Here is a 14714-nt window from a genome sequence, read left to right as displayed (position 1 = left end):
TTTTTGTAGCTAGACTTAAGACATACCTTAGTACTTCAGTTTAATTAAATCTACGTTCAATGTTTTGTTACAACAAGCATCCTTGATTGCTATACTTCGCGCACCCTAGACTAAATTAGTCTATGTTACTAAGGATTTGATTAAGTTTTAGATGTCTTATTTTTGTTAGTGTTATTTCTATACCCTTTCAAAGGATAATATAAAGGTTGTAACATAAAATAACAAATGGTAGGAAGCTTGGGGTCTACTTAAACCCACACCGCGCTTTGGCCCAATTCTGGTGGTACGACCGGGGTGGAACAAAAGCCCATTTTTTTTTTTATTTATTTTTTTTTTAACACGACCGTAGGAAGGGATATTTCTCAGTCATTCAAGTGTAAAAAATTAGTATTTTTATGCCAACCAGGGCCAATCAAAACAATAATTAAAGTTTTAATGTAAACTTCTGTGAGCTAGTTAATTTTTCGCTTTTGGACCAGAATGCTTTTAAAGAGAAACAGAGAGTTTACTTTCTTATAACTCCGAGAAAAAAAAAAAGCTTTTTAATATAATTATATTATATCTATGACGTATGCTGTCCGCCAGCTGTGTTAAACATTACTTTCATATAGAAACAAAGGCATTTACGTCTTTAGCTTCTTGGCGAAAAAAATTTTAATTTCATTAGTTTATATCTAGGACGTATACAATAACAGAGAGATCACTGTTCTATAGTTCTGTGACAAAAATGTTCTTTAATTTCATTGGTTTATCCATGACATATATTTTGCTCTATTTATTGTGGCATATTTTCACAATTCCGTCACTTTATATCTTACCTATAATGACTCAGTTCTCCCTGGTTTTTTCAATGAAAAATCGAACCATGTCCTAACCAAGATGGATATTATCAAAAAAAAAAAAAGAAATTTACAGTACAGAAGCGTCTAATTATATGAAATATTTTATCTTAGTGCAGATTATAATTATTTTAGGCCTACCAGTGTAATTAAGCCCCGCAAGTTTGCTTATTCATGTGTTTCTTACTCGAGAAATATAATGTTTCTTACTCGAGTAATATATGTACTAATAGCCAACTATTGGTAACTATAACCAAACAACCTATTGGTACGTTTATATGTAGAATTTCACGGCGGATGTGAAATTATATCTCAATAATAATACGTAAAATTATAAAACCATTTAATCAGTTAAGATATATGGATTGAAACCCAGTGTATGTCCAATGGCGACTAAGTAAAACCCACACGGAATTCCCTATTAATGTGAAGGTGTTTCTCGCTTAACGGATTCTAATAAGACTTTAAGATAATATTTATTTATTTAGGTCCGAAGGATGTGCTCTAACAATAGATTTCTAAAAAAGATATTGATATCAGTCCTTCATTATGCTCATGTTCATTTCCAAGCATCAACCCAAATCTACTAAGGCAATCTCGTGGATCCCGCGCCTAATTACATCATTCGGACGACAAATACGAATCACCAACGTGGACGTGCAAATACGGAAAAATACTGAGACTAAGAACCTCGGCATTTCATCCGTTAAACCCGGAGCCACATGAGACCGTCTAAGCCAAGAAATAGGGAAGACATCAGAAAACTAGTGGGTATAGAGGTCTCCACTAGTCCTTTCTATGTCTTATCTCCCCATTGTTGTATCGTTTGAGTAAAACAGTGCTGTTTTGACTATGCACATGCGTTTCTTATACATCACTGACGTGTTTGAACAATTCATGCATGAAAAAAAAAAATATTTTAAAAACATACATCAAACTTAATAATGTATGGTAAATTACGTTCATCTAATATCAATATTTCTGTTCTTCAAACAAATTTGAAGAAATTTATGTTTTAGATTTTCATTGTGAGTGCTAATATTAGTGTATTTATTTAATTCTGTCTCATAGCTAAGAAATTATAACCCAATTAATGCGTGAATTATTGTATGTGTATTTACTTCAAAGAACATGTGATTCTGCCGCGTTGTTTTTATTGCAGGAAAGTAAATGGACACTTTGGTCATTGAGTATTACAATAAGCTGCCCAGTACAGATACGACCCAGTAACATCTATTTTCATCATATCTCAACCAGCGAAGAGTACTCACCATAACTTCAGGCAATTTCCATCCCAACTTCGTCTACGAAAACAACAGTTACCTTCGATCGTCGTTTCTTCGACTATGAACCATATTACGTATCAGGTAACACTATATTTGAAACTCAGTATCAAGTGCCTTAACGAACTATATAATCGCATAAACGCTGAGAAACCCATCAGTAAGAACAAGATATAAATAAGTAGATATCGCTGTCGATAGTCACTATGGACCCCATAATAATTTGACCGTATAGTGATGATATTTGAAACTAAACGATATTAAACGATATTTAAAGTTAAATGATACTTAAAGACATTTGAAGATATTTGGAACATAAGTTAGAGACAATTTGAAATTTAATTCTGAGAACACCATCTATAAAAAAATGATATTAAACGATATTTAAAGTTAAAAGATACTTAAAGAAATTCGAAGATATTTGAAGAAGAAATTAAAGACAATTTGAAGTTTAACTCTGAGAACACCATCGAGAAGTACAAGACAAACGATATTTAACGATATTCGAAGTTGAAAGATACTTAAAGACATTTGAAGATATTTGAAGCAGAAATTAAAGACAATTTGAACTTTAACTCTGAGAACACCATCGAGCAGTACAAGATAAACAATATTTAACGATATTTGAAGTTAGATGATAGTTGAAGAGGTTCGAAGTTGAATTTAAAGACAATATATTAAGAGAGTCACTATAATATGACGACAATCCATTTCAAAAGGCACAAATGAACAATTTTACGCGAGAATACATTCTCTATGTGCCTCAAAAATCCTAAAAATGATATGCTGAGAAGAAAAACACCAACACCTGTAGTGGGAAGAATCATTTCCCAGTTGACCATTTGAACGATATTTAACGGTCATTTCCCAGTTGACTATTAGGAAAAACCTACAGTGTAAAGACAACTAGACTCAAACTTTTCCATGAAGAAACCATAACGTAAGTGCATCGACATTTCTGCCACGACAAAAGGAGTGAAAGACAGTAATTTACAACAGAAGGCTGTAGTACACTAAGGACACGAAAGGTGATGACTAGATGTGAAGCTACATGTGTTACTTCCTAACAGCTCTGACAATGCAAAAATCTAAATAGTGAAAGTGTTTTAATGTCATCTGTGAATATTTTGAACCAAATTTTTTATATTATAAATCATTTATTTATTTACCACAATTAGAATTAGGTTTAATAATATTATTTTATTCATTTAACGTTGTGTTGATATTATGTAGTACGTCATATAGACAGCAAAAAAAAAAAAAAGAGAAATAAAGTAAAATTATAAGTTGAAAACAATTTTTTTAAAATTAAAATTAAAATTTTTTAGATATAGAAAAAGAAAAAAAAAAAATATATTAATTATATTATCTGAACGATAAAAAAAAATAATATACTTACGGTCTATTAATTTTAGATATTGATATATAATAAAATAATAAGAAAAATTTAAAAACTTTAAAACTCATGATTGGCAGTAACTAATGACGGGGCGTCATTATTTCATGGGAAGGGTGATATGTACAGGGATTAAAACACGATATATTTGAAATACCAAAATAAAGTTCCTTCTTTAATTCGGACTCCGATAATTAAGTTAAATCTAGTTTCAAAAATGAAAAAGTCTTTAATCAGCAAAGAAAATAAATTGCAATCTTTGGATTTCGCTAAGACAGTGAGCAATAAGAAAAGTGCTACGCACAATATTTTTAAGGACGTTTAAACGATAAGAACAGTGTGAACGCCTAAATCATCAAAAATATTTAAGATGTCTTATTGGACGAGGGTTCGCGTCCTTGGGGCACGTGAGCCAATGGCAGGCAGTCCCTAGAGCGCAGGACGAAAGACCTGCGTTTGGGAGTAGGGTAAATGTGTTTTTTAATTTTAATAGGAGGTGAGCTCTGATACGTTGAGTACGAAATTATTTTGGTCACCATTTATTGTCTTCGAAGTGACCCATTGCTGTACAACTAAGCATGTAAGTTTAATAAATCCATTATCTTTTTATATGTGTTCGTTTCTCTTATATGTCTGAGTCTAGTCCGATAATAGGTAACTAGTTCGCCAGTCTCCAAGGTAAATGCTCCCAAAGGAATCTGATCTCCAAGTGGCGCTATAGGAGAAATCTCTATCGCCACGAGCAAACCTTTGCTAGTACCGCAAACAATTCTTCAATGGTACACTTTCATAAGAGCTATTTATTCTAAATAACGGCCTTTGTCATTAAGGGGTCATTTTTAAAGAAGTGAAAAAAAATTCGAACTTTAGCTTAAAGAGCAAGGTATTGACTAGTAGGCGAGCCCCCTAATATACATATTAAAAATATATGAATGTAGAAGTTCGTTGAGTAAGTTAATTCGTAAGCTACGTATCTTTATTACTAATAAAAACGTTTGTAAATAAAATTAAATAAGTTTCAAAAAAGCCATTTAACCAAATAAAAGTAAAATTAATATGCAAATTTATTTTTAATTACTCATGTACGGTGACCCAAAATCAAAACCTGCATCAATTCAAAAACGTTCAAAAATTAAATAAAAAAACACGTTTTTTTTAACTGAAAGAAAGGAACAACGTTAAAACTTGAACAGCAATTATTCCGTATATGAAAGGGGCTGTCCCCTCCTTAACGCCTCGTTCTTTACGCTAAAGTTTGACTCTTTCTACCGTGAAAAGGCGCCTTGTGTTGTTCCGTCAATTTCAATCGTGCATATACGTGAACTAATTATAGCCCCTTATAGAAAAAGAATAATCCATAATCTTTCGTCCTGATGTCTTAATTTAGCTTTAACTCATTTTTGTTATCGGAATTCAATCAAAATTGAGTGCGCATGCCCCATCAATATTGGTCTAACGTGTTACTTCAATGCCATAAAAGTCTCATATCAATTTACTAAACATAAATTGTTTCCGGTTGCTATATGACTATAATAGCTTGTTTAACCTGCCATCATTTATCATTCGAGAACTTAAAACAAAGATGATAAGAACTGTTAACAATTGCCCAGACACTTCCTTGAAGCATGAATTTATAATTAAGTCAACGGAATCAAAACGTGTTAAAAATGATAAAAACTGGGAGCAAATTTGTACTAGGGGGCTGGTTATCTTTGGGGAAGCTTCCATAAAGGATCGAATTTCTGTTTTTTTTCTCTGGGGGTTTTGGGGGTTAAACCCCCCCCCCCCCCCCTGAGTACTGCCTTACCCAAGGGAACAAATTTGCTACTGTACAAGGAAACCGGTCACGAAAAACCTATCAAATAGGCTATTTGCAAGAGACTGCTATAGATAAATGACTGCAAATTCATTTAACTAAGACATAGGCTAAAGACAGGCGAAAATCTTGTAAAATTTTCTTAGTTTTTCTTTCAAATAATCAATTGTAAGCTGTTTTGCGGATCTAATTGACTTTCCAAATGGAAGGCCTAAATACCCAAGTGAGGTGGAAGATCAGAATGTAGCTGGACCAACTTGGATTGTTTCAAATGTAGAGATTACTTTTTGACTTTGTATCAAACAGTTCATGGTAATGAACTGTAAGTAAAGAGCAACCCGGCAAAGTGGTAACCGAAACTCTAGAAAACGGGTTTTTGATACCAATAGATACATCAAAAGAATCAAATTTCAATGCTGATTTCAAATATATAACTTTCATCAAGTTTAGTACTTCCCAGAAAAAGTTAAGCGCCTGAGAAAATTTGGCTGGTTTTTAAAAAAAAGGGGAAAGACAGCTTAAATGTTATAGAATCTTAATGAAAATCACACCGTCAGATTCAGCGTATCAGAAAACCCTGCTGTAGATGTTTTAAGCTCCTATCTGCAAAAATGTGGAATTTTGTTTTTTTTGCCAGATGAAACATCACGGATGCGTGTTTATTTGTTTTTTTCCCCGGGGTGATCGTATTGATCATATAAATTTTTAATGTCGCTCTTTACTTTCATCTTGAAAAATAACTTGTTTTTATTTAATTGTTATTTAAATCTTTTGGCATAGCTTGTTCAGTGTATTTCTTAATGAACTAATTCAAATTGAAATATTGAACTGGTGAAATACACAAATGAAATATTCACAAATAAAAAAAAATCTGGAAAACATCAAATAAAACAACCTTATCTCTTTTCTTCCTTGTACACGACGATGTAAAATAAGAATTTTGTAAATAATTTCTGAGACCACACTGGCTAATCATGATAAAACAAAAAACCGCAAAGACAAACAAAAAATTCTTTTTTTCTTTGCGATTTTTTGTTTTATAAGACTTTTGAAGATATAAAAGGACCAGAAATATTTATACGTGTATATTCTATGTGCAGTGCTGTCAATTGGGTATTTGCTTCTTTAAGTGTTTTTGCTCCCCTCCTATGTTTGGAAAAAACATCCTTTTTGGTACTTTCATTTAGAAATGGCTTTTTCTTGAGATTTTCATCAAGAAAACTAAAAAAAAACTTTTTTGCCCCAAGATTTTAAAAATATTTTCCCCCAAGCATTCCCCCTTCTAATATTTTTTGTCACCACTCTCCCCGCGCAGACTTTGAAAAATTCTTAATTTGGCATTTTCAATGAGAATAGCATTTTCTTGGTATTTTTATTAAAAGTTTTCGTGACTTTGACCTACATTTTCGTGAGTTGATACCACTACTTTATTTTGGAAAGGAGCGGAACTTTGCCCATTGTTTACATATAGTATTGGTTAATGGGAAGTATAAAGACGTTTCAGGAGGGATTCTTTTCTGATGGGGGGGGGGGGGGGTAGAAAAGGGTTACGGGGGAGGATTCTTCCATGGAGGATGTTTCCTTGGGGGAAGGGACATTTCTATGAAGGGAGCGCCGGATTTCCCGGCATTATTTAAAAAACGATCAGAAATTAAATAAAAAAATAGTTTATTCAACTTAAAGTAAGGAGCAACATTAAAACTCAAAACAAACAGAAATGATTACGTATGTGAGGGGGTTTGCCCCTATTCAATACCTCGCCCTTTTCGCTAGAGTATTTTTCTAGTAGTTTCAATAGAGCTCTCTATTCTAATTAACCGGCCTTTGTGATTCATGGGTTTGTGATTCGAAGAAAACTCAAATTGTAGCATAAAGAGCAAGGTATCGACTAGGGGGCAAACTCCCTAATATACGTAATAAAACATACAAATATAGAAGTTCGTTACGTAAGTTAATCCGTAAGTTACGTCAGAACAAAATTTCGAGAAAGCCATTTAGCCAAAAAAGTAAAATTAATATGCAAATTTCGTTTTAATTATTCATGTACGGTTAGCCAAAATCTAAGCTGCATTAATTCAAAAATGTTCAGAAATTAAATAAAAAAAAATTAACCTGAAAGTAAGGAGCAACATTAAAACTTAAAACGGACAGAAATTATTCTTTATATGGAAGGGGCTGTCCCATCCTCAATGTCTTGCTCTTTACGCTAAAGTCTGAATCTGTTACACAAATTAATTTTTATAAAAAATAAAAAAACTTACTTGAAATACATGACCTAACCCAGGGACCTTTCCCCCCTAACACCCCAAAAACCAATTGTTAAAACATTGTATTTCCATGAGAAACTGAAGCCGAGCAATGTTTTATCTATAAAGTTCTCTTGGAAATAGCCTATTTGACAGAGATAATTTTGGAGACCACACTGCCTTTCCATGACGATAAATAAAAGTTCAAATAGGTATAAAATCCTTTTAATAGACAGTGTTTTTTATAACAGTGATAGAAATTCACAAAAATACCATATATTTTGGTCAAATATACAGTGACCGTCATCAGTGGTAAAACTGTTTTACCACTGATGACGGTCACTGTATATGTGACCGAAATATATGGTATTTTTGTGAATTTCTATCACTGTTATAAAAAACACTGTCTATTAAAAGGATTTTATCCCTATTTGAACTTTTATTTATCCTATTTGACAGGTTTTTCGTTACTGGTTTCCTTGTACAATAGAAATTTTTGTACCTTGCACAAGGCTGTACCCAGGGGGGGGGGGAGTTGAACACCCCCCCTCCCAAAAACGAAATGTTTGTCTGACTTGTAAAAATGTAACAAAAATGTAGGTAAACAAATTTTGGTGTTTACGCATCATGCAGGTATACTGTACAGGGCTTCCACTCTCAAATTTACAAATTCGGGGACAAGTCTTAAATATTCGGGGAATTTTCGGGGAAAGTCTTCAAGATTCGGGGATTTTTCAGGAAAAAACAAAATGGAATTTCGTTGCGAAAATATGGGAGCCAAAAGTGGTTTAAGCTTATTTTCCAGGCTCTAGTAGGGCTCAAGTTGTATCAAAATAGAGAATCAAGCCTTTTACTAAAAATGCTTTAGATAGAGAGCCACGGACTGGTTTTTCAACCAATAGATGAAAATACTTAATTATTATATTTTAGCCCAACGTTCGAAATTGTTTTCAAAAAAAGAGTTTTAGTTTATAGAAGAAGAGGAAGATTATAGAAGAAGAGGAAGATTATAGTAGAAGAGAAAGATTATAGAGATTATAACTCTGTTATAAGAGCTATAAGATTATAGCTCTGTAGCCCTCAGAGTGAAGCAAAAGGAAAAGGGCTAAATAGTTTTACTGAAAAGCCCACCTGCTGTTAAATAGAAGAAGATTATAGAAGAAGAGGAAGATTATAGAAGAAGAGGAAGATTATAGAAGATCTTCCTCTTCTTCTATAATCTAAAAAAAAAAGAAAGAGTTTTAGTTTTTTTTCTTTAACCCATCTCCCCCCAGAAAAAAAACAGAAATTCCATCCTTTATGGAAGTTTCCCTACAAATAACTAGCCCCCTAGTACAAATTGGTTCCCGCAGAAAATTTTCCATTACTTGGTTATTAAAATCAAGTTCCCCGCTATTAAAATGATAGTTTTTGTCATTAAAATAACCACAACAATTCCGTTGAGCCGAAATAAGCTGTTTTTGTTTGAGAAGTCGCATATTGATTCCTTTTTTTCTTTATTTTTGCCGTTTAGAAAAACTGATGTGAGACTTTTCAGGTATTGAAGTGACATGTTTGACCAATATTGATGGGGCATGTGCACTTAATTTTGATTGAATTCCGATAATAAAAATGAATTTAAGCTAAATTAAGACATCAGGACGAAGTATTATGGAGTATTCTTTTCTATAAGGGGCTATATTTCAGTGACGTATATACAAGATTGAAAGCGAAGAAATAATAAAAGGCGCCTTTTCACGGTAGAAAGCTCAATATTCGTCTTGAAGAATGCCAAAGCAAAAAAAAACAAAGCAAAAACAACCATATTTTGGGTGTAGCTGCTGACGAGGAGGGGGATTAACGAATTTTTTATTGTTTAACAAAAATAAAAGTTGTGAGAAAGTCAAACTTTAGTGTAAAGAACGAGGCGTTGAGGAGGGGACAGCCCCTTTCATATATGGAATAATTTCTGTTTAAGTTTTAACGTTGTTCCTTACTTTCAGTTAAAAAAAACTTGTTTTTTTATTTAATTTTTGAACGTTTTTGCATTGATGCAGGTTTTGATTTTGGGTCACCATACATGAATAATTAAAACAAAATTTGCATATTAATTTTACTTTTATTTGGTTAAATGGCTTTCTTGAAACTTATTTAATTTTATTTACGAACGTTTTTATTAGTAATAAAGATACATAACTTATGAATTAACTTACTTAACGAACTTCTACATTCATATATTTTTAATATGTATATTAGGGGGCTCGCCTACTAGTAAATACCTCGCTCTTTAAGCTAAAGTTCGAATTTGGTTCCAGTTCTTTAAAAATGACCCCTTAATCACAAAGGCCGTTATTTAGAATAAATAGCTCTTATGAAAGTACTAAAAAATCTTTGGCTTAAAGAGTGAGGTACTGACTAGGGGATGAAACCCCTCCCCCCCCCTCTGGATCCACCACGGTCATGGTTGCAGAGGTAGGTGTAAGTAAAGAACAAACAACAGCCCATAGTAACCAAAAGTTAAAAACATTTTGAAAAAAAATTACTATTAAGAAAAAGTTGCCATGGGACATTGATTCAGGAATGGTAACTATTATTTTGGTTCATTTTAAAAGTAAAAGTTTATTCCAAAAAAAAGTTTATGGTGATTTCTAAAAAAAGCCTAAAACACATCAAAAATAGTGTCAGATCAATGTGAAAAGTGTACCATTCAAATCTTGCATAGTTGAAAACATTGTACAGGGGAATACCAGTTCCCCTCATTCAGCGGCAGATCCAGAGGAGAGGGGGCGAAGGGGTGCACGCCCCCCTAGTTTAGCCTTAAGTAGTGTAATTTACTCAAGTTTGCGTTAATTAAACTTAATCCTAATGCAAGCTTATCGGATCAACCTTTTTTTGCACCCCCCTAAATTTTTTATTGGATCCACCTATTTTGCCCCCCCCCCAAAAAAAAACAAAACAAAATCCTTGATCCGCATCTGTCCTCATTGAATAACAAGGAAAATCACTTTTCTTAATAATTCCAATCTGAATATTTATCTTAAACTTACCTCCGATTTACATCAGAAAAAAATTTGCCCCCCCCCCCCCTTCTTTATAAATTTATACCCTGAATTGGCATATATAGGGGGGGCTGAAATTCATTTCCGATAGAAATGATTATTATATTTGTAATCAGCAAAAAAAAGGCATCGAATGGTGTATTCACTTTATTCCTAACTCAATAATATGATTTGGTATATATTTACCCATTTTTGTTGGAAATGAATTTTAGGTTTTTGATTTAGTTTTGATTTTGGGTCACCGTACATGAATAATTAAAACAAAATTTGCATATTAGTTTTACTTTTATTTGGTTGAATGGCTTTCTTGAAACTTATTTAATTTTATTTACAAACGTTTTTATTAGTAATAAAGATACGTAACTTACGAATTAACTTACTTAACAAACTTCTACATTCATATATTTTTAATATGTATATTAGGGGGCTTGCCTACTAGTCAATACCTTGCTCTTTAAGCTAAAGTTCGAATTTTGTTCCAGTTCTTTAAAAATGACCCCTTAATCACAAAGGCCGTTATTTAGAATAAATAGCTCTTATGAAAGTACTAAACAATCTTTGACTTAAAGAGTGAGGTACTGACTAGGGGATGAACCCCCTCCCCCCCTCTCGATACAACACTGCCATGGTTGAAGAGGTAGGTGTGACCCAGTAAAAAACAAACACCAACCCAATTTAAACAAAAGTTTAAAAGATTTTGAAAAAAATTACTATTAAGAAAAAGTTGCAATGGGATTTTTATTCAGGAATGGTAACTATTATTTTGGTTTGTTTTAAAAGTAAAAGTTTATTCCAAGAAGAAGTTTATGGGGATTTCTATAAAAAGCCTAAAACACATCAAAAATAGTGTCAGATCAATATGAAGTGTACCATTGGAATCTTGCATTGTTGAAAACATTGTACAGGGGAATACCAGTTCCCCTCACTCAGTGGCAGATCCAGCGGGGAGGGGGCGAAGGGGCACACACCCCCCTAGTGTAGCCTAAAGTAGTGTAATTTAATTAATTTACTCAAGTTTGCGTTAATTAAACTTACTCCTGATGCAATTTTATTGGATAAACCTTTTTTGCGCCCCCTTAAATTTTTTTTTGGATCCATCTTTTCTGCCCCCCCCCCCCAAAAAAAACTAAATCCTTGATCCACACCTGTCCTCATTGAATAACAAGGAAAATCACTTTTCTCAATAATTTCAATCTGAATATTTATCTTAAACTTACGTTTAAACTTACCTCCGATTTACATCATAAACAAAATTTGCCCCCCCCCCTTATGTAGAAATATACACCCTGAATTGGCATATATAGGGGGGGGGGCTGTAATTAATTTCCTATATAAATGATTATTATATCCTTAATAAGCATAAAAAAAGGCGTCGAATGGTGTATTCAATTTATTCCTAACTTAATAATATTATTTGTTAAAAATTTAACCATTTTTGTTGGAAATGAATTTTAGCCCCCACCCCTATATATACCAATTCTGGGTATTTATTTGCATATTAGGGGGGTGGGGGGGAGTTGAAACTTACCTCTCATTTACACAGAAATAAAATTACCCCACCCCCCTAATGTGCAAATATATACCCTGAATTGGTATATATAGGGGTGGGGGCTAAAATTCATTTCCAACAAAAATGATTACTATATTCTTAAAGAGCATAAAAAAGAGCATTAAAGAGCATAATTTACTGAATTAACTCAAGTTAGCGTTAATTAAACTTACTCCTGATGCAAATTTATCAGATCAACCTACATTGCGCCCCGTAATTTTTTTTTTTAGAATCCAACTATTTTGCCCCCCCCCCCCAAAAAAAAACAAATCCTTGATCCGCACCTGCCCACATTGAATAACAAGGATAATCACTTTTCTCAATAATTCCAATCTGAATTATTATCTTCTCTGAAAATCAAATTTAATAAAAAATTTCTTATATTAATAAACCTTTTACAATTTAATGTTTTGTTTGCCATCATGAATCATGAATTTGCCAAATCATGAATTTGCAGGTTCTGCCTATAGGCTTAGCAACAAGCCAATGAAAACCCATCTCATGAAGGTTGACAAAAGCCGATAACAGGAAATCAATGAACGGAACAAAGCAATATTGCATAATAACTATATACATGAGCGATTCCTATATGTCCATCTATAAGAAGATTTGGCACTTCTTACTAAATTTAAAAATAGGAAGCGCTGTACAATCGAAACTATTTGAATTAGTAACCTACTTGTACACAAAAGAAAGAGGATTTTAACTGTAAAAAAATTAAGTTTCTAGGTGGTATAATACAGTAATTAGAGTAGTTTAAATGTCAAAAAGTTTTTAAAATGATTAATGCATCGCAGGTGACCGGAATTTGAGACTTCTGTCCGTGAATAGGATGATGATTCATTCCTATCAAAGATTCTGTCCAAGAATAGGCAGGTGGCCGACTACTGGGTGTCTTACCCTAAGTTTCATTTTCTTAACCTAACCCCTTTCCAAGATGGCCAAAAGTTGCTAAAGTAGAATTTTACCCATAGGTCTACTACAGTCTGTAGACCCATCCCAGGAAGTTTCATTTCCTAGCCTTTCCCCTTTCCAAGATAGCAAAAAGTAGCTAAACTAGAATTTTACCACTAGTTTTTTCCATGCTTGGCTGTTTAAATCTAAATATATAACACAGTACGAAAAATACATACTTGGTTATTCAAATCAAAATACAAAATGTTTGAGCATAAAATAAATTGCTAGAAGTTATTAGCCTAATAAATGCTAACATAATGATATTTTTAATAAATCATTTCTTCTTTGACGACGTTTGACGTTAGCATTTATATTCGTTGAAATCCCTAAATAAAAGATGTGGAAAAGAAATCTTCGTATACAAATTTAGCCGCAGTAAGTTGCTCTTGTTGTTGCTCTGATGACTTATTACTCTGATGGAAAACACGCTGCAATCGACCCAATAATAGGCAGGACGCAAGTCCAGTAATTTTGCCGTTGGATATGCCCCCTCCCCAAATAACCATCACACCAGTCGCTAGAAGTTTTGCTAGCTGTTTGCTGCTAGTTTTGCTAGATAGCTAGCTAGTTTTGACCGCATTAATAGGCTCGGCACACGTAGCTATTTTCGGGAACCAATTTTAGCATCAGTGGACAAACGTTCTTTCAAAATTTGTTGAAAGAAAAATTTTTTGCGCAAAATTTTTAAAACAAAAAATCATGCACACAAAAAGCAACTGGAGTTTACTAATAACTGCTTAATTGATCTCATCTTAGTTATCAGCTCAGTAGTGGGGTCTTTCACCACATATACCTCTGGCTGACTATTTTTGTATCCCTTTTTTTGTGATGATTATGATGAAAATCATTGCTGATTTTGTAAATCGGCGCCGAAAACTAGAAAATTTTTCAAGCTTAAATCGACGCTAATTTCTTGTAAAATCGGCGCTGATTTGGAAATCAGTTCCCGAAATCAGCTACGTGTGCCCAGCCCTTTAACACATAAGTTTGTTTTATAAGGGGTAGTCATATAAACTTTCAAGAGGTCTCATTCAATTGAAAATCAGAAGCTCTGGAGACTTATATTAGAGTAAAAATTAATGACAGGTCAGCTAGCCCCCATCACCCCCCACCCGGTTCATTTTTCATAAATACATCCGATAGAAACTTCAGAAAGCTATTATGTCCAAAACAATCAGGAGAGCAATCAAAACGCCTCAGGGTAAGTTTAGCCCCCCGAGGAATAAAAGGATTTTATTTAGGGGGTGGTCGTATGAGCTTTGGATGAGACTCATTTGATTCGAAAGTGAAAGTTCCAGTTCCGTCTTTTAGATTCTTCTTCTTCTATTTAACAGCAGGCGGGCTTTTCAGTATAACTATTTAGCCCTTTTCCTTTTGCTTCACTCTGTGGGCTACAGAGCTACTGGCTTGATTGCCTCATATTTATTAGATATATTCAGATATCTTTCAGCAGATCTTTCGACTCTAGGAGTTCAAATATAAGATGATAGATGTCGATTTCTATGCTCTGTGTGCAAGTACAGTTGGCTAGGCTCTTGGCTGATAGTGGGATTTTGTGGTGTTTGAAGTATTTTAACAGTTTACAAAGCA

General features: G+C 33.4%; 1 protein-coding gene across 6 annotated transcripts in view; it reads right to left on the bottom strand.

The window, feature by feature from the left end:
- LOC148943950 (uncharacterized) overlaps positions 1-14714 on the bottom strand; it is a 628351-nt gene that overhangs the window by 198177 nt on the left and 415460 nt on the right. Inside the window, exon 1 of one of the 6 annotated variants that reach the window (XM_089101663.1) lies at positions 13301-13391. The exons of 4 other annotated variants lie outside the window; for them this stretch is intronic. The gene's annotated coding sequence lies outside the window, so the exon portion shown is untranslated. Of the gene's footprint in view, positions 1-13235; positions 13392-14714 lie in introns of those variants that run through there. One more of the 6 variants, XM_089101665.1, reaches the window with a different exon arrangement.

This window comes from Artemia sp. Qi Xiang Cuo, chromosome 15 (assembly GCF_049724085.1).
Source record: "Artemia sp. Qi Xiang Cuo chromosome 15, ASM4972408v1, whole genome shotgun sequence".
Taxonomy (NCBI): Eukaryota; Metazoa; Arthropoda; class Branchiopoda; order Anostraca; family Artemiidae; genus Artemia; species Artemia sp. Qi Xiang Cuo.
This window is presented reverse-complemented; position numbering and strand designations above follow the sequence as displayed.